Genomic DNA, 21,726 nt, shown 5'->3' on the forward strand with positions numbered 1-21,726 from the left:
GGCTGCATTATGGCTCTGCACATCCTCTTCCTTCCTCATAGAAACACTTTCCCCAAACAGCCCCTCTTCATCTCGCATCCTCCCCCATCTTCCCTAACTTCCAAGATAAACAGCTGTCCTCTCCTGGGATCCCACATCCTCTCCCTTCCGAGACCTAATATAACTTATAATTACATATTCTTACTCATTTGTGCAATGACAGTCCCCATCTGATGACTCCATGAGCCTGGGAACCATCACATCTCCGCATTTATCACTGTATCCCTGTAACAACTGCACGTAACAGGTAGTTTAATAAAATGTGTCACCGGAGGGAAGGACTGACAGATTAATGGTTTTATAAACTGAGTCCTTTTTTTCCTTTGTGCCACGCTGCACAGCATATCAGATCTTAGTTCCCTGACCAGGGATCAAACACCACGCCGCCCTATGTTGGAAGCAGAGTTTTAATCACTGGACTATCAGGTAAGTCCAAATTGTTTCTGTTTTTTAACTCATCTTGGGATGCAAGAGAACTTGCTGAATTCAGATAAGGAACCCCTGTTACCATGGATGTTACACAGACCTTTCAATAAAAAATATGATTTAGCGCCACAGTACACATCATTGTTGTGGCTGTTCAGTCGTTAAGTCATGTCCGACATTCACAAAAGAACTGACACTGCATTTTGCTTCTTCTTGTGTTTGCCTGGCTTGTAATTGCTTACACATGATGTAAGTTATCAAGTAAGATTTTAGTTTCAGCACACATCACCCAGAAAGCGGCAAAGTGTCAGTTGCTCAGTCGTATCCAACTCTTTTCGACCCCATAGACTGTAGGCCACCAAGCTCCTCTGCATGGAATTTTCCAGGCAAGAACACTGGAGTGGGTTGCCATTCCCTTCTCCAGGGGATCTTCCCAACCCAGGGCTCAAACCCAGGTCTCCTGCACAGTAGGCAGATTCTTTACCATCTGAGCCACCAGGGAAGCCCAGAAAGCCAGAGATCATTCATTTAATCGAGTGGGCATTAAACACCTTATGAGAACACAGAAGTTTAATATTTCTCAAGTTCTCCTTTTGGGTGAGTACACGCTACTACACCATTAGGCAACACTGATACTGTTCATTTTTAGACAAGGGCATCACCCAGAGATTAAAGAAACTCAAGATACTGTATATTCATAGCTTAATCCCCAAGGGACCAGCTGCTTTCTCTGAAGTGCCCTAGGACCTCTGAGCCCTAGAAACAGCCATAATTTACACAACAAAAGCCATAAAGATAAGAACTATTTATAACATTCGCAAGGTATAACTCATATTACTCAGCATCATATCTTTAAGAGCCTAGAAGATAAACAGCCTCTAAAACTATTAGAAGAAATTTAAAACCTTATCATTGTTCACTAGAGATTTTTATCCAATAAAATATGGAATTTCACTCAGCATTGTACATTTTCTTCTTCTCTAGCTGTCATATCCCACTTTATAGACATTTCTGCTCTTGCTTTAAACGTTTTCTTGCTTTTAAAGAATACCCTTCCAAAGAGACAGGGATTTTTTTTCTCTCTGCTAGGAAAAATGTCTTGCAGTTCTTTTATTGGCTATCACTGCAGAGAATGTGTCAAGACTGTACTGATATATCCACAAGGGTCCAGGCCTCTAAGTTCAATGGAATAAGACACTTTGTTTATTAAAGATTTTACTCTCATATTCTCTCTGTCTCCCTCACACCACTTGTTTCTTTCTATAGTTACTTTCTTAGCTAAATAGTCTCTAAATTTTCCTCAGGGCTCCCCATGAGAGTACATTTTAAAAAGAAATAAGCTTGTAAAAAACTTATATTCACCTGCCCTTCATATATATCTGAGCACATGAGTCAGTCTAATTTTCAACAATTTTTACATTACTGTGTAATGGTTAACTTTACGTGTCCACCTAGCTGGACCATGGTGCCCAGATATTTGGTCCAACACTATCCTGTCTCCAAGAAGATATCTTTGGATAAGATTTACACATATACTGGTGGACTTCTGAGTAAGATGGATTCCCTGGTGGCTCAGATGAAGAATCCACCTGCAATGCAAGATACCTGGGTTCAATCCCTGGGTCAGGAAGATCCCCTGGAGAATTGAATGGCTACTGACTACAGTGTTCTTGCCTGGAGAATCCCATGGACAGAGGAGCCCGGTGGGCTACAGTCCATGGGATTCCAAAGGAGTTGGACACAACTGAGTGACTAACACTTTCACTTTAGCTACTTTCTGAGTAAAGCAGATTGCCCTCCTTTATGTGGTGGGCCTCATCTGATCACTTGAAGGCTCCCCTGAGCAAGTAGGAATTATGAAGAAATCAAAGGAGAACTAAATGAACACACAAATATTCTTGTTCATGGATAGGAACACTCAATTTTATCAAGATGTCAGTTTGCCCAATCTGACAGATTCAATGCAATCCACATCAAAACCTCAGCAAACTATTTTGTGGATACTGAAAAGGTGACTCTAAAGTTTACACAGAGAGAGGCAAAAACCCAAACAGCCAATACAATACTGAAGGAAAGCAAAGTGGGAAGGTCTTGTGAATGGTGAGTGAGATCACTCACAGGAATTTCTTGGCAGAGGCTAAGTGTTACTAAATAACAGAAATAGGGGAGAAAGGGAGGCAGGGGATTTGAAGTGGGAGGAGGGAGGCGGGGAAGGGACAGGGTCTTATGGACCAAGAGGAGTGGTGGTAACATGACCACACCCCATCTGATGCACTGTGATGAGGAAAAATCCAATTTTCAAAACGAATCAGAGTTTCATTTGGAAGCTACCTTTTTACATTTCAAAACTGAAACTAAACCATCATCAAAGATCACATAATTGCTGACTGCAGACACAGAACACTGAATCAAATTTTAAATCAGTTATAATTATTTGAGTCTTCCTGTGTGCTTGATGGGGCTTCCCAGGTGACTTGAGTGGTAAAGAACCTGCCAGCCAACGCATGACATGTAAGAGATGTGGGTTTGATCGCTGGGCTGGGAAGATCCCCTGGAGGTGTGCATGGAACCCACTCCAGTATTCTTGCCTGGAGAATCCCAGGACAGAGGGGCCTGGAGGGCTATGGTCAATTTAGTCACAAAGAGTTGGACATGACTGAACCGAAGTGACTTAGCACGCATGCACAGTGCTTGATGACTACAACAGCCAGCTAAGGAGAGCGTGAGACTCCGGTGCACAGATATAGGAGGGTGGTATTTGCAACAAGTTTCTCCACATGCTGCACCCCACCCCCCACACACAGCTGTAATCTACTCTCTGGGCTGTACACACTGATATTCCCAATACACAACATGCTCCCTTTGGCCGGCAGCTGAATCCATCCTAAACGAGGTTAACAGGGAGGTCTGTGGTTGGTCACACACCCTACATCCAGAGGCCTTGCTCACAATAATCCATGATTTGTCTTCAACCACAAGGAAGTGCATGAGTTTTGCTTCATAAAATAATTATGGGACTTACCTGGTAGTCCAGTGGCTAAGACTCCATGCTGCCAATGCAGGGGGCCCAGGTTCAATCCCTGGTCAGAAAAGCAGATTCCACATGTGGAAACTGAGAGTTCACGTGCAGCAACTAAAGATCCCACATGTTGCCACTAACACCTTAAAAATAAGTATTTTTAAAAAGAAAAGAATAGAATCAGGACTCCAGGCTACCTGGAGAGACCCAGCCTCTCAGTGACATCCAGCAGGAGGTTTTACAGGAACCAAACGCTTAACATGCTCTGTGCTTTGAGCTTCTACTCAGAGTCTTGCTCCAAAGCAAGACCACGATGTCTGCATTCACCTTTTTGGAGCAGCCCTGAAAGCCCTGCCAGAGATGCAAACCCACCCGCCATGCATGACTCTGGTCCAGCTAGTGCTGGCTTTTCCACCTTTTGGGTCAGCGTATTTGTTTGGACTGCTGGGACTGTCACTCAACCAAAAGCCCGGCAGCCAGGTCAAGTCTCTCCTCCCAGACCCAGTAATCACTAAAGTCTAAGACTGACCAATTATTATATCTCCAAAGCAAAGATTCTTAACATGCATTGTGTGACTGCCTTCGTGGCATTCATGAAATCGAGTATGGTGAAATCGTAAGTGAATTTCACAAAATTGAAAGCTCATAAAATTGAATACAAAATTGTGCATGTGTGTGTGCAGGTGTGTATGTGTTGAAGGCCTCTTCCAAGAACTTTCGTTGAGTTCATCAGATTCTCAAAGGACTCTGTGACCCCAGCAAGATTAAGAACAATGACAGACTTCAAAATCAAACTTACGGTTACCAAAGAGGAAATGGGGGAGGGTAAATTAGGAGTTTGGGGTTAACATACACACTGTATTTGCTATATAGAAAAAAGATAAGCAACAATCTTCTGTATAGCACAGGGAACTCTACTCAATATTCTGTAATGACTTATGTGGGAAAAGAACCTAAAAATAACTCAATCAATTGCTGTACATCTGAAACTAACACAACATTGTAAATCAACTATACTCCAATATGAAGTAAAAATTAAATTGAAAAAAATAACAGAGACAATACTATGTTAAAATGTGGCTATGATGTAAGTCACTAGACTGAGTTTCCTTGAGGCTCTTTCTTATCATCTTTGTTGATCCTGCTGCCCAGCACAAAGAACCCCACACAGCTTTCCAAAGTGAAGTAGCTAATATCACCTTTCTCCAGCCCAATAGGTTTGAGACACTACGGTTCTGATTACAAAGACACCTAGTAAGTGTTCCTTATGTACCAAGTACTTTCTCATATAGCAACTCAGTGCTTCCAAAACTCCAATGAACTTGTTATTTTCATCCACATTCAACAACAAAAAAAAAGATTCAAATAGACTAAGCAGACCTTTATCACAGTTGGTGGCAAAATTATTCAGAGTGTATTTATAACAGACAGATTTCCACTAACTCACATCCTATGCGTAAAAGTTCCATTTTTAGAACAGTAACTCCTCCAAACACATCTATGATATAACTAAGAATATAAAACAAATGTGAAACACACGTTATTTCAGAAATTAAGAACGTGAAACACAACTACTTAAGAAACCTTTAGATCCTGATCAGACTTCTCAAAACTACTTCTCGTATTCTTTAAAAGATTTGTATCACTAGGTAAACGGATTTTAAATAAATAATTGGAAAACTGCCAGCAATGACACCTCATGAAATATTATTTCCCTTAGAACGAGATTTTTTTAAGAGTAATACTTTGCAAAAAGTCTTAACTGAGTACTGCCTTCTTAAGAGAGTCGAATTTGATGACATGCTAATTATAATCATTAAAAAAGGTATCATCTTTAAATACATCTCACTGAAGGTGTGTTTCCACCTAAGATGAGCAAAACACAAGAAAAGAGATGCAATGAATGCAATGTAAGCATTCAATGTGAGATCTGACATATTTATGATATGCAATGAAATTCCCCTTATTAAAGTCAAGTTCAAGAAGATTCAGAACATGTTCTTCAAGAGAAGAGTGTGATTCATACATAATGAGTCAGGTCCAACCGTGAGTGCCAAGGGCCTGCAGACATTCTACAAGTAATGGACAAACTCAGTGACCTGAGAGTCATGCCTGAATATAAAACATGGCCCCAGAGCTGGTTCAACTCTCTAAACCTGCCATGTGTGAGAAGACGAATAAAATACGAACTTTCTTCTCCCAATGCATCCTATAAAAACACTGAGATTCTCTCAAGTACTAGAAAACAGAAGTGTTAGTCTCTCAGACATGTCCAACTTTTTGCGACCCCATGGACTGTAGCCCTCCAGGCTCCTCCATCCATGGGATTTTTCCAGGCAAGAATACTGGAGTGGGTTGCCACTTCCTTCTCCAAGAAAACAGAACTTGTCGGCAAAATGGAGACCCTGGAAAACACATTCTTGAAAATAGATTTATTATCTAGCTATTGTAGTTTAAGTCCTTTCCATCCCTACATTCTATGAGGACATTATTCAGTTCAGTTCAGTTCAGTCACTCAGTCGTGTCCGACTCTTTGCAACCCCATGAACCACAGCACGCCACGCCTCCCTGTCCATCACCAACTCCCGGAGTTTACCCAGACTCATGTCCATTGAGTCAGTGATGCCATCCAGCCATCTCATCCTCTGTCGTCCCCTTCTCCTCCTGCCCCCAATCCTTCCCAGCATCAGGGTCTTTTCCTATGAGTCAGCTCTTCGCATGAGGTGGCCAAAGTATTGGAGTTTCAGCTTCAACATCTGTCCTTCCAATGAACACCCAGGACTGATCTCCTTTAGGATGGACTGGTTGGATCTCCTTGCAGTTCGAGGGACTCTCAAGAGTCTTCTCCAACACCACCGTTCAAAAGCATCAATTTTTCAGCGCTCAGCTTTCTTTATAGTCCAACTCTCACATCCATATACTACTACTTGAAAAACCATAGCCTTGACTAGACAGACCTTTGTTGGCAAAGTAATGTCTCTGCTTTTTAATATGCTATCTAGGTTGGTCATAACTTTCCTTCCAAGGAGTAAGCGTCTTTTAATTTCATGGCTGCAATCACCATCTGCAGTGATTTTGGAGCCCCAAAAAATAAAGTCAGCCCCTATTTCCGCTGTTTCCCTACCTATTTGCCATGAAGTGATGGGACCGGATGCCATGATCTTAGTTTTCTGAATGTTGAGCTTTAAGCCAACTTTTTCACTCTCCTCTTTCACTTTCATCAAGAGGCTCTTTAGCTCTTCTTCACTTTCTGCCATAAGGGGGGTGTCATCTGCATATCTGACATTATTACTGACCTATAAATTTTCTCATCATGTAGCAAAATCTATTACTGAAGTTTAACTTTTTTAAAAAAACACATCTTGTGTGAAATGAAGAGAGTCACTGACAACTCAAAATTACAGAGATGGAATGGTATCTAAATTACGGGTCTGCAAACTGGAGAACAATCTCAACATATAATCTCACTCTTTCACACATTTCTTCCCTTAAAATCTTTCTGCTCTGAAAAACTCTATGTAGCAAGGTTCAGATATCAACTTTTCTTCTGTGAAGTCCAAGGGCAAAGGTTGCAACAGAAGACAACTGTCTGATGCCGGTACACAACTGGGCTTCCCAGGTGGCGCTAGTGGTAAAGAACCAGTTTGCCAATGCAGGAGACATAAGAGATGAAGCTTTGATCCCTGAGTAGGGAAGATTCTCAGGAGGAGGGCATGGCAGCCACTCCAGTATTCTTGCCTCGGAAATCCCACGGACAGAGGAGCCTGGCAGGCTACAGTCTACAGGGTCGCAAAGAGTCAGACATGACTGAATTGACCTAGCATGGGCACACAGAACAGAACTATTTGGAAGCAAGTGCCAGGAAGCAGGTAGGGCCAGACTTGCAGGGCACGAAACAAGAGTGGAAAAGATTAAGTATTAATAGATAGGAGGTTAAGATTGGAACTTCTCTGGTAATCCAGTGGTTGCACTCTGAGCTTCCAATGCAGGGGTGTGGGTTCAATCCCTAGTCAGGGAAGAACCTGACCAGGTTCTTCTTCATGCTGCGCAAAGCATTTGCCCAAAATTAAAAAAAAATAAATACCAATGTCTTCCATATTGCTGAACCCAATGGCCAATTCCCAATCATTTATGCACTTGACATCATCAAGAGCATTGGATAAGTAAGATCACACTCTCCTTTTTGAAACACTCTTCACTTAGTGTTACATTTTGAATGCTTTGGTTCAGCCTCCCAAAAAATACTTATGTTGAAATCCAAACCCCCAAGGTGATGGTGTTAGAAGGTGAGGCCTTTAGGAGGTGATGAGGTCAAAAGGATGGTGCCTCCACGAATGAGATCAGGGCCCTTGTAAGAGACCCAAGAGAGCTCCTGAGCCCCATCCTCCATGTGAGAAGCAGATAGTCTGCAGCCCAGAACCCAACCACACTGGCCCCCTAATCTCAAAGTCTCCAGAACCGCAAGAAATAAATATGCTACTTATAAGCCACCCAGTCTATGGTACTTTGTTAAATCAGCCCCAACTGACCGTAACATTGAACCTCGACCCTTAGTGTTCCCCAGAAGTTCCTGAATAGCATAAACAGAATTCAATGCCTATTCCAAAAACAGAGATACCTAGGCAATTAGTTTGATTCCTGTTGTTCTAAGAAAGGAGAATAAGAGTGACTGATTAAAAAGAACATCCCAAAGTATGGGAATCATGATTTAAAACCATAAACCAGTTTGTTATTAAAGACAGACTGTTCAGAAAGAACCCAAATTACTACACGATGTTTCCTCCCAGTGAAGAACAATGGGGCAGTCACCGTGCCTCAAACGAAAACTAAATTTGGTAGGTGGGCACCAACAATATAGAAGGAGGTGTATTTTAGTGTATGTACCTCTCTCTCTCTCTCTCTCTCATGATCCTCAATAACTGAACAGGAAATTTCAAAAAAATTAACCCCTTAGGATTTTGTCCTCTGTGATTCTTAAAACCAACCAAAAATGGTACCATAGTATATCACGAAATATTTCAATAAAATTTGCAAAGGGGTCAGAATTCATCAAGGAAGAGTCTGTCCCAGCAGCTGGGCAGTAATTCACTCTGCATGCTCGCCATAAATCTGACCCTCTCTATTACATAAACAGAATTCATTTGTAGTATTGTATGTGGCAATTCTTGAAACAGTCAGCTGTCAACAGAGCCTGGACAAATTCTCCCGATTTTTCTTCTATCAGTCACACAAGGTCAAATGATGTTTGTAGAAATGAAGCTTTACTAAGTAACAATTATTTTTAAGCAATAAAACCTAACAGATATTAATTTACAGTTTTCTTCCTGTTACCACTAAAACCGTATTTAGATGAGATTTATAGCTATTTAACAAAACAAAAACTTTAGGTCAGCTCTGGAAGCAGCAATTCATCAACTTTTGTGGGGCAGACAATTCATGCCAGAGTGGAGAGGAATAAATTTCCGGCTCATTTTGCAACCATGATTCCTTCCACAGAAGGAAGAGAGGGCAATCTGAGATTTTAAAAGAAGGGAGAGTATAGTGAAACAGGCCTTCTATATAGACAGTGACTCTCACCTCAACCTGGAACTGACTTGTCAAAAAATCACAAACTCGAAGAACTAAAAAAATTAAAAAAAAAAAAGATTGGCTATATGTATAACTGATTTGTTGTTGTAAACCTGAAATTCATGTAACACTGTAAATCGGCTATACTCCAATAAAAAAACTTAAAGGAAAAAAATAAGAAAATCACAAGTTCTTGGTACTTTTTGTTATTTTATCCAGAATTTTGATCACCCCAACACAATAAACTGCTGAGATTTTAAAACCCAGCCCCGATCTGGAAATGTACCTCTTTTATTAAACATTTCTGGTTACAATTCTTATTTTTTAGACTCTTTCAGCAAGAATAGAAGGGGAAAGGAATACTTGTAGTGCCATCATCCCTCTGCTTAATATAATTGCTTGATCAGTTATATTAACATGGCCCCAGAGAGGAACTGGATGGGAACCTATCTCATCTGACCACAGGAGGAAGGCAATTATGTGGCATGCAGAAAACCACAATGATTACATTCTTCTCTCACTTCAGTCCTCTTTCCTGTGAATGAGGGTCCTGCCTGGTCCAACAGGAAGTGCTGGGAGAAATGAGGATGGATCATAATTACGGTTATCTTCTTTTCATAAATGAGTGGGGACCACAGAAACGGTTTTTCCACTGTAGGGAGTGCAAGGGCAGAAAGAGCTGGAACAAGTCATTAAAGAATCACTTTTCTTATGACCATTACAGGCAGTCCCCAGCCTACAAACAGGTTTTGCTTCAAGGGCCCATTAATAATCTATTTCAGAACTCCCTAATACATTTTGAGCAATTGCAAAGTTACCGAAGAATGGTCTGCCAGGCCAACCCGTAGGCGTCTACATATACAAAATATACTGATGGAATCTGAACGATGTCTAAATATCGTGTAGGTGCCGTCCATCGTTAAGAACACTTAATTTCCAAGAACTTCCCTGGTGGTCCAGTGGTTAAGACTGTACACTTTCAACGCAGGGGGCGAGGGTTCAATCTCTGGTTGGAGAATTAAGATCCCACATGCCACACAGTGCGGAGCAAAAAATAAAATACAAAATACCTGTCTATCCAGCAGCATTTACACAGCAAACACTTTCCAACAGTATGAGAGAAGGGAAAGCATTTGAGACCAAAAAAAAAAAATTGACTTTATCAATAGCCCCCGGACACTGCATAGGAAATTCCAGAACACCAAACTTCATACACAAAAGGAAAGTGACCCCAGAAGGAGGATGTGAGATCTAACAAGGAATTACAAGAAAATAAAATGGTAAATCTATGAATAAATTTTAGTGAACACTGACCATATAAACTGTGCTAAGTCACTTCAGTCATGTCCGACTCTTTGAGACCCTATGGATTGCAGCTCCCCAGGATCCTCTGTCCATGGGATTCTCCAGGCAAGAATACTGGAGTGGGTTGCCTTGCCCTCCTCCAGGGGATCGTCCTGACCCGGGGATTGAATCCACATCTCTTGTGTCTCCTGCATTGGCAGGTGGGTTCTTTACCACTAGCGCCACCCGGGAAGCCCCCGATCTTATAAACTAATCACCCATAAACTAGAAGGAAACTGACTAACCTCTACGCAAAACATTTTAGTTAGGTAGCTCTCTCTCAAAGTGTTCAAATGAAGAAAACTAGTGACACAAATGATAAAAGAGTGGATAATCCAATAATCGCTGACACTGAACTTCAGCAGCATTTGTCTGATTTTTCCTAAATGCTTCTTCCTTAAAAATTTATTTTATTTTAGGTTAATACTAAGTTGCATTTCCCAACTGGACACTAACTCTGGGGAGGAAAACAAGAGATCACATACACACTTGACAAAAGAGGGATGTCAACCTCGGTTACAATGCTTTCTCTGGTGGGGCGGGGGGGGGGGGGGGGCGGTGGGTGGGTAATAGTATTTTGCTCTAATCTTAAAAAATAAAATCCCATGACACCATCTGTGTCATTGTACCCAAGACGAAGGTCTTCCTAGTCTATCCAACAGCTGAATCACTGAGAATGTAGCTGCCTTCTTTGCACTTAACAAGAAGCATCTCGAGCTAGACGCTGCCAGTGGCTATTTCTCAGGGGTTTATCTTTCATTGTGACACTCAGTTGGCCACACTCTGCTCGGCAAACTGGCAGATTCTTCCACTGATGGAGACTCTTCATTTTCCTATTTGCAAATCCACCTGCTAAGAATATAAAGTGCTTTTTAAAAGAGAATTTCACTAATATATCCATCACATCATCCACTGTCATCCAAGAGGCACTACCTCGCCTGGGTTTAATCTTGATTGACTCACAGCTTTAACCAGCGGTCACTCAGTTCTGCCAGCAATAAAATCATCTCCCCCGCGCCTCCCCGAACAGGGCTGTGATGAATCACCACCCTTCAAGGAAAGTCAATATCCAACTCACATCATATCACATCTTGTTGACAACAAGAAAAATTTAGTTAAGAAGAAACGGCTGTGCTTTATCTAGACTGGCGCTATATAAATTACAATCAGATTATGTAGATAAAATACATGACCTAAATTTATCTGCTGTAATGACACTCGTCACAGCCCTTTTTAATGCCTCTAAAAAAGGATTTATGTTAAGTGCTGAAGGCAGGGGACAGTTGAAGAAAGGCTAGTACCACCACTTTTGAAAAGCTCATCTGTAACTCAAAACGTATTTCTCTTTGCTGTAGAAATCATTAGCTGAAGTCATTTCATTTTCTTTTTCTAAAGCTTTATTGCAGTTGGTTTACAATGTTGTGTGAGTTGCAGGTATTCAGCAGAGTGAATCAGATATATGTGTGTGTGCGTATCTCCACTCTTTTGCAGATTCTTTTCCACATAGGTTATTACAGAGTATTGAGTAGAGTTCCCTGTGCTAAATAGTAGGTCCTTGGTGGTTATCCATTTTATATATAGTTGTGTGTACACGTCAATCTCAACCTCCTAATTCATCAATTCCTCCCCAAAACTCCCTGGATATAGTTTTCCCTGGATGTAAGCCCAGGAGCAGGATTGCTGGACATTTATTTTCTTGGCCCAGAATCTGTGTACTGAAACCACTCACAAAAATAGTACTATCCTCAAGGCATCAGCCATAAGCCAAGTACACTAGTTCGTTCGGGTCACAGAAGTAGTAAATTTTTCTACTAAAGGGTCTCTGGGGATCTGAAGGAGCCACAGGCACTTTTCAAAGCAGCCAGCCTTCTCATGGACAAGAGCAGGACGACTTGGGAAAGCCGAGAGACGGGATCCACACTTCCTGTGATACAAAGGACACTTGCAGTGGTGTGTTCAGGGTGACCGGCAGTGCTGAAGCCCAAAGTAAAACGGATGAAAGAAAGAAAAGAAGATCGGGCGGCAGACAGTATGCCCTTCCATCCTGCACACCGCACAGCAGCCGCAGGTTTCGGGAGCCCTGGTTACAATAATTAAAACGCCTGTCGGTGATCAGCAGATTAGCAGACTAGAACCGCTCCGGTGCCTTTATTTACAGCTGAGTGGCCTGTCGAGGTTACAGCTTGTGTCTGTCTCCATCAGGGGCTGTCAGCATATCAAAATGATATTTCCCGAACCTCACAAAGTAGAAAGTTAGGCTGGGGTTGTTTCTCTTCCTTGGGGTTAGTTATCAAGCCCTGAAATGGAGGTTCTAATGACTGGTCAGGTAAACACACTACAGAATCTAACGTCAGAAGATGACAGCATTATTACGGTCACAGCGCAAAGGGCACAGACTACTGGAATCCGGGGGATCCCTGAGCTTGGCCAGGTCAAAGAGCTGACGGGACCATGCAAAGCCCTCTGCCTGCCTTTGGAGAACTTCCCTAAATAAAACCCTGAGATGTGTTCCCAAGCACAGCCTGAGGTCAGGATCACTGGAAGACGTGCCTCCCTTATGAACCAACCATTCACACCGCTACCCTGCAAGGAGGAGAGCCTGCTGTCATAAATCGTTAAGAAAATGGATTTTAAAACGGGTCCTGTTACAGGCAGGTCTGACTTACACCAGGAAGACATACCCACAGTTAGACACACAATGAGCACACTCATGAGGGTGCAGGGGGCATCCGTGGGGAAGTTTTTGCCTGTTTTTACTGATCTTCTCAGCCTAGAAACCAGGGTTTTTCACCCTTCTTTCCCCCCAATATCCCCCCTAAGAAGCCCTTTCAGATGCTTTTTTTCTAAATCATATCCTCATGGCATTTTAAAACCACAAGGAGGGACTGCCCTGGAGGTCCAGCCCTTAAGACTTGGCATTTTAATGTAGGGGTGCGGGTTCAATCTCTGGTCAGAGACCTGAGATCCCAGATGCCTTGTGGCCAAAATACCAGAACATGAACAGAAGCAATACTGCAACAAATTCAATGAAGACTTGAAAAATAGTTCATGTCAAAAAAAAAAAAAAATCTTAAAAATAAAACCACAAGTAAAGTATATATCTCTCTTCACATATTATTTGTAATACGTGTAGAAGGTGTATCTACTCTTTACACATTTTATAAATATGATTTGCTTCACCCCCTTAGAAGTGTCTGACTCCCCAGGAGACCCATGGCTCAGTTCTTGGACTCTAAGCAGGACCACTGGCTCAGGCATGAATTTTATGACTTGAATGAGCTCAGTAATGTTTACTTTTCATTAGCAGAAGTTTAAACACTGACTCTGCTAAATACATCATCAGCCATAATATGACTTATTAATCCAAGGCTATCTAATCAACCTTTCGTTCTGTAAACCCAGAGGCTCAAGGCTAGGGGAACTGTAGGGAGCTGGTCTCTACCCTGACGCTATGGGCTGGGGAAGACAGCTGGCAAATATGCAGCATGTCAGACACGGATAAGTGCTTAAAAAAAAGGAAAGAAAAAGAAGTAAATCTGCCAGCATCGGCCAGATTATTACATGGGGAGGGAGCACTCCTTTGAAAAGGTGACATTTTCGCAGAGACTTAAAAGAAGTGAAAGTAAGTCGTGCGATTATCTGGGGTTCCAGGCAGAATGTAAATGCAAAGACCCTGGGGTGTCAATGAACGTGGCATGTCTGTGGAATGATGGGAAAAAACGAACCAACCAAGCAAAGCAGAATCAAAAAGAATGAACTGCAGGAGACAAAATCAGAGCGGAGGTGGGAGGCAGAGAAGGTTATGCTCGCTACTACTCGTTAATTTTAACAATGTTAATTCTTCTAATCCAGGAGCAGAGGATCCTCCGATTCATCTTCCTCTCATCCAGGTCTTGTAGTTTTGGGTGTACAGATCTGTCATCTCCTTGCTTAGATTTATTTCTAAGAATAAATGTTTTGGATAAAGAATAAAGATAAAGATAAAGAATAAAGATAAAGAATAAAATGTTTTGGATGCTCTTGTAATCAGGACTATTCCTTTTATTTCTTTTTCAGATGTTATTGGTGTACAGAAACACAACTGCTTTCTCTATGTTGACTTTGTATATTGCAAGCTTACTATATTTGTTGATTAGTTTTAGCAGTTTTTTTATGGAGTTTTTAGGATTTTCTGTATGTAAGATCATTTCATCTGCAAACAATTTTACTTCTTCCCTTCCTAGTTGGATGCCTTTTCTTTCTTTTTCTGGTCTGATTGCTCTGGCTAGGATTTCCAGTCCAATATTGAATGGGGTGGTAATGAGGGTGGGCATCCTAATCTTCAAGGAAAAGCTTTCCGCCTTTTGCCACTGGGTATGATGTTGGCTGTGCATTTGTCACATATGGCTTTCAGGAGGTTACGTTCTTTCAATACCCAATTTGTTGAGCAGTATCATAAAAGGAAGTTGTATTTTGTGAAATGCCTTTTGTCTATCTGCTGAGATGATCTTATTATCATCCACTCTATCGGTTTGGCGTATCTCATTTATTTCCATATGTTGAACCATCCTCAAACCATGTGCCTCAGTTTTGAGGCAAAGTTACCAATATGTAAATGAAATACACAATAAGTCTGCTTTTAAAAAACTTGTGTGTATTAGTCGCTCAGCCGTGACTCTTTGCGACCCCATGGACTGTAGCCCACCAGGCTCTGTCCATGAAATTCTCCAAGCAAGAATACTGGAGAGTGTTGCCATTTCTTTCTCCAGGGGATCTTCCCGACCCAGGAAAGATTGAACCCACGTCTCTTGCATTGCAGGCAGATGCTTTACCATCTGAGCTGCTAGGGAAGCCCTTTAAAGAACTTACTACACCAAAATCATCCAGCTCAGTCATACTAGCGTAAGATAACAGAGCTAGGAACTGCTCAAGCTATCTTTCAAAGTCTAGCAGCAATTTACTTCCTCTGCATCTGCAAAAGCATTCTTTGTGCTCATTCAGGTGAGATAAATCCAAAGTATAAAATTGAACACTGTCACAATGCTTCCCAAAAGTCCCAGAGAGAATTCAAATTGTACGGGAAGTCTGTTCTTCATCTGACCTTGAACTTGGGAAAAATATAACATTCTCCAGGAAGGTAAATTTGTTTCTAGGTATCTTAAGAATCCCCAAGAGTCACAAGTATCTAGTTCTGGTTATTTGTGTATTGTTGCTCTATCTTTTTGTAATACATAAACTGCAGGAATTAAACTAGGTGTTACCAGAGAGGCGAGAAAGACAAAGCGCAGCTTGACAACTCCATGTTGGGAAGATGAATTGCCCTCATTACTCTAATATGCTGTCATACACGGGAGGCAATTTAAATTCATTGAACTTGTTTTCCTTTCTTATCAAACTAGATGGCTAAGTGTGCAGCTGCTGACTCTTTAAAATTAATTAATGGTGCCCTTTTTTCAGTTCTCCCGCAAAGGATCTGAAATCGCTTTTGTAGTGTTCTCAAACATCCTGCCCTGTGGTTTAAATGAAACAAACTGAGGGTTCCCCAGGGCTGCAGCAACTCCTCCCGTTCAGACAACAAATCAAGAGAGAACCAAGGTAGAAATGCTGCTTCTCATTGACGGAAATCTTCTTTCCTTAGAATTTTTCTTCCCCAGAGTAATCCTCAAGAAACAATTTCACTACAGGAAGAAAGATAAACAACCCCAAGAGCAGGATTCCTATCTGCTGAGACTCCAGTCCATTACAACATATGAAATTTCTTCTTCTCCAGGACACCACCCTAAAACATCATCTGCATTTTTCAGATAAAGAAAATGAAGCTTAGAGAGTCTAATTTGGGGTCCACTCAGTTTGGGGAGGGGGAGTTGAACCAGAGATTCCACACTGGGGTCTTTCTGACCCTGAAGTGTCAGTTGCTCAGTCATGTCAAACTCTTTGCAGTCCCATCGACTGTAGCCCACGAGGTTCATCTGTCTGGGGATTTTCCCAGCAAGGATACTGGAGTGGGTTGCCATCCCCTTCTCCAGGGGATCCTCCCAACCCAGGGATAGAGCCCAGGTCTCCTGCATTGCAGATGGTTTCTTTATCACCTAAGCTACCACGGAAGCCACGAAAGTCCACTTTTTTTTTTTTTTTAACTACATCATGCTAATTCCAAATGCCACACTTCATTGGGAAATTAACATCACTGATTTTGTCAATGCAAACTGCCCCATTCTTTAGAGCCGGCAATTCCCATTTGCCAGCATAGCAGCCCTGCCTAGCACCAGTTTCTCTACTGGTTCTGATGGAAAGGGAATGAAGTAAACCACCTAAAAAACACTCTACAAAAATCTCACTGAACACTCTTCTCCCATCTGATTTCCCTCAGGACCCAGCGTGGGTTCTTTTTAATTAATAATACGACAAGTTTTATTACAGGATCACTCGTATATAAAACAAATTAACAATCTTCCTGGGAGGGAAGAGAAGGAAAGGTCTTGTTTAAAAAAAAGAAAGTGCAGGACCTTCCTGGGGGTCCAGCGGTTAAGACGCCATGCCTCTAATGCAGGGGGGAGGGCTCGATCCCTTAATCTCTGCACTTTTCTGAACACGTGCTATAGTCCCCAAAATGTTTTTTAAAAAAGAAAAATACAGATTTACCAAACAGTTCCTTGAAACAGAGATACTCAGAGAAGTGTTCCAAGAACTTTGCATAGGAACGTTGTTTCTTTTTAGGAAAAAAAAATTTATATGTAAATATTTGGAGATATTTGCATGTATATTCTAAAAGTCCACAGGGTAGAGACTAATTATATCCACCATAGTAAATCCATACAATGGAATTCCACGCGGTATTTTAAACGTTATACACGCATCCCCATTTACTGCTAAGGACACACAGAGACAGCGAGTACAAAGTAGTTGACCAGACAGCAGCTAGGGCAGCACCCATGAGTGTAAAACTGTCAGCCTGGGTGAACCGGGGTGTGGGTGTGTGGCCCGTGCATTCATGGACAGCTGTCTGGAACGACAGTGGTTTTCTCTATAGTGTGTAACCTCTCTTCACATAACCAACCAACAGGGGTGACGAACGCTTTCGTTGCTGTTTAGTCACTAAGGCATGTCTGGTTCTTTGGCGACCCCATGAACTATAGCCCACCAGGCTCCTCTCTCCATGGGACTGCCCAGGCAAGAATACCGAATGGGCTGCCATGTCCTCTTCCATGGAATCTTCCAGACCCAAGGATAGAACCCGCATCTCCTGCATTGACAGGTGATTCTTTACCACTGAGCCATCACAGAAGCCCAACAAAGCCTACCATTACATGTAAGTTTTTCTTTCTTAAAAAAAAAAAAATCAATAAAATGCCCTAATCATAAGAAAAAAGAAAACCAAGTGGACAGCAATTTATACCAAATTAAAGTGAGTTTCAGAATGCATTAATAAATGCTCAGGTAAAATTCTACCAGAGGTTAGATGGTGGGAGTCAAAACTTCTACCTATTCACAAGTCAGCTGGAATTTAAAAGCAGATAGTACTAAACTGCACGTTGCTGACACTCGTTTCTACATGACATTTTGAAAGAAGCAAAAGTATATTCATATTTGTTGTCACGTGTATATGCTGGGCACTTAGTCGCTCAGTTAGTCTGATTCGCACTTAGTCTGATTCTTTGAGACGCCATGGACCGTAGCCCTCCAGGCTCCTCTGTTCATGGGGATTCTCCAGGCAAGAATACTGGAGTGGGTTGCCATGATCTCCTCCAAGGGATCTTCCCAACTCAGGGATCGAACCCAGGTCTCCCGCATTGCAGGCAGATTCTTTACCATCTGAACCACCGCAGAAGTCCTATCACATATATGAAAGAAAGTGAAAGCCGCCCAGTCGTGTCCGACCCTTTGTGACCCCATGGAGTATACAGTCCATGGAATTCTCCAGGCCAGAATACTGGAGTGGGTAGCCTTTCCCTTCTCCAGGGGATCTTCCCAACCCAGGGGTCGAACCGGGGTGTCCTGCATTGCAGGCAGATTCTTTACCAACTGAGCTATCAGGGAAGTCCCTTATCACATGTATATCTGCCCTTATTTCTTTTTAGAAAAAAGTATATCTATATATGATATAAATACAAGTATATTATACAAAGTGTATTTATATATAAATACAAATATACACCTGTCACAGGTGCAGAGGCATACTTATCTGTTTCATTTTACCTAAATATCACCAGTGCAAAGATGATGTGAGAACAAACAACTCTTGTTAAGGTTCCAAATAAGCAACAATCTTCCCTCAATTCACCAGGAAGCCACATTCCTGAAAAACTGACACTGTTCTAAAACCATACAAACTCTAAAAAAATGACTGGGGTCCAGGGTCCATTAATTACACACATGTTTCACCTTCACGTCCACCTGGACATTCCAAGATCATGGGACAATTCTTCACTGCACATGGAGGTCCTATGAGCCACAGGACATTCAGCATCTGTGGCTCCTGCTCCCAAAATGCCAGCTGCCCATCCCTATCACCCCCCCAAATTCTCAAATCCCCCCAAGCTCCACAGGGCACCCTAGAAATCACTGATCTCACCAGTTCAATAGCATCAGCTCCCAATTCCTATCTGAAATCAGCTTAGGCAGCCACAACTGAGAAGACCCAGAACCCTTGTGACATACCAGGTAAACGGTGATATCAGTCTGAACACCAAAGATCATCACTTGCGTTGTCTCAAAACAAATCTGTCTTCCAATCTCACAGACTGTGGAGTTTACCCTTTAATTTTCTGAGCAGTGCATGGTAGTTGAATTGTATGACTCTGATTAGCTGTGATTTTGAATCACAAGGTTTTATCTTTACCATGTGCTCTTAAGAGGAAAATTTCAAACTTCCCTCTCTTCATAATCACATCAAGTCAAGCTGTTTCCTGGTGCCAAAGGAATCTCTCTTTCTCTTTTAAATATACCCTTAAAACAAAAGCAGATATCCACCTTTTTTGGAGAGGGAGATTTCTGGATTCTCCATGTATTTCTTTGGGTAATATTTTACAAAGTTAACACTTGTGTATGTGTGTGCAAGTGTGTGTGTGCATGCTCAGTCATGTCTGACTCTGCAGCCCCATGGACTATAGCCTACCAGGCTCCTCTGTCCATGGGATTCTCCAGGCAAGAATACTGGAGTGGGTTGCCATGGCCTCCTTCAGGAGATTTTCCCAACCCAGGGATTGAATCCAAGTCTCTTGTGTCTCCTGCATTGGCAGGGAGACTCTTTACCAACTGGTCACCTTCTCCATGCATTTCTTTGGCTAGTAGTTTAGAAAGTTAACACTTACAAGAAGACAACGTTGGGAACATCACAGTGAAAGGAAGCATCACTTTCCTGTGACCCTCCAGCAACCTGTGTTCATGTTCAAGGCTTCAGTGTGGACCACCAGCTGCCAGTGAGAAAGCAGGTCTTCCCTGGAAGGAGGAGCCCTCCTCACACCTCTCTTCACCGACCAACGGAGTTACAAGGGTTGTTTCTGTCATTTTTTTTCCATTGTGAGATAAAATTGACCTTTGGAGATTGTCAGATAAAAATAGGCACTTGCCATCCACCTCTATAAGGATTAAATCATGTGCTGTTGCAGCTGGTGGTTTTCAAAACCCTCTGAAAGGAGTTCAGGGTGGAGAGCAGGAATGAGGCACTCAGTGCTCGGGGGAAACTGGCAGGACAAGTCTTCAGATAGTTAGACACTTTCAGAGCATCTAAAGTACTCTTTTTTTACGAGCCTAAGTCTCATATCTAGAAAAGCATTAAAACCCTTCAAAATTATGACCATTCCTCATGACTAGTGGAAAGCTTCAGCAGACGAGCAGAAACCTTCTGGAAAAGTATGTGCTTGACTGCATGCACTCTGCCTTCACCAAAATCACATATATACTGATCTCCCCGCTGCCTCTATGGAGCAGCTTCTCAGAGCTGTCCGAGGTGCTGTCTCCCAGGCTGTACCAAGTAGAACTTTTGTCCCGAATAAAAGTTAACCCACAACTCTCGCATTTTTTTCACGGCAACAGGGTATACACTTGCACGGATTTTAACACAGGTATAGATTCACGCTATCATATCCACGAGACAAGGCTCCATTCCCCCTACACACACACATACACACAATGATCCCTTTCTGGGTCCCTTTGTACTACATTGCCCCTTGACCCCACAGCCCCGCCCAGAGTGATGCCCTCCATCACTGCAGTCCTGCCTTTTAAAGATTCCACATAAGCAACAGGCTTCCTAGGTGACTCAGAAGTAAAGAACCCACATGGCAATGCAGGAGACACAGGTTCAGTCCCTAGGTCAGGAAAATCCCCTAGAGAAGGAAATGGCAATGTGCTTCAATATTCTGGCCTGGAGAATCCCATGGATCGAGGAGCCTGGCAGGCTACAGTCTATGGGGTCACAAACAGTCGGACATGACCTAGCGATGACCAATAGCACACATGGAATCAAACAGTACATGACCTTTTGAGAGCTTTCCGTACGGCCTGGAGTCCCACGTGCTCCGTGGGGGTGCCGAGTCCCAGGGGCTCATGCTCCAGCCAATACCATGCTGGCTGCATCTCCTTTCATCCTTGGCCTTGGCAGGCACATGTGGTCATCTGGGCTGCACTCTATAGGTCCAAACGGCTACACGTCTGCCCAGGTTCCAGGAGAGGGGACACAGACCCCACCCTCAAGGGGAGGAAGGACAAAGAAATCTAGAGTCTGATTTAAAAAGGTCTCCAGAGGTGATGGGAGATTCCTTACCAAGCTCTGCAGCCCCAGGGACCACTCTCAGCATCCAGAAAGCTCTTTTTCTGCCCCCCAAAAACAGTGCATGAAGGCTTCCTCACGATGGTAGCTCTGTTACTCCCCTGGTGACCATGGAGAAAACCTAGTCCTGAAGACTCTGCTTCTCAACAACCTGAAAGGTAAGTCAGTCCCTTCCGCTAACTTTATAACACTTCTCATGATCTTTAAAAAATAACTGGTCCAGCCAGTTCCAAGGCTTTTTCATGACTCCCTATAAAACTGCCTCTATGAGGCCCCCTCTCTTCAGGGAAACCTCGTGATTAACCCTGAATTCCATCACCCAACTTTCAAGGTCAAACATCCACCCCCTGTCCCAAATGCCAGGAGGAAGCTGGGCACCTTGGTATCCAGTAGCCTTATGGACACAGCCCTTCCCCCCATCTAGTCCTGTGAGTGAGCACAGGTCACCCCAGGAGGTGTGTCCCCTATAAGTACAAGCTGTTAATTGATAATCACCATAATTACCTAATCAAGACACGCTCCATCAAGCCAAGCCAGATTGGCTAAGTACCTCTCCTCCCCTTCTCCTCCCCTCCCCCAT

General features: G+C 42.6%; 1 protein-coding gene across 7 annotated transcripts in view; it reads right to left on the reverse strand.

Moving 5' to 3' along the window:
• Positions 1 to 21,726, reverse strand: part of SFMBT2 (Scm like with four mbt domains 2) — a 173,586-nt gene that overhangs the window by 104,128 nt on the left and 47,732 nt on the right. Inside the window, exon 1 of one of the 7 annotated variants that reach the window (XM_043882856.1) lies at positions 3,488 to 3,796. The exons of 5 other annotated variants lie outside the window; for them this stretch is intronic. The gene's annotated coding sequence lies outside the window, so the exon portion shown is untranslated. Of the gene's footprint in view, positions 1 to 3,487; positions 3,797 to 21,726 lie in introns of those variants that run through there. One more of the 7 variants, XM_043882858.1, reaches the window with a different exon arrangement.

This window comes from Cervus elaphus, chromosome 23 (assembly GCF_910594005.1).
Source record: "Cervus elaphus chromosome 23, mCerEla1.1, whole genome shotgun sequence".
NCBI lineage: Eukaryota > Metazoa > Chordata > Mammalia > Artiodactyla > Cervidae > Cervus > Cervus elaphus.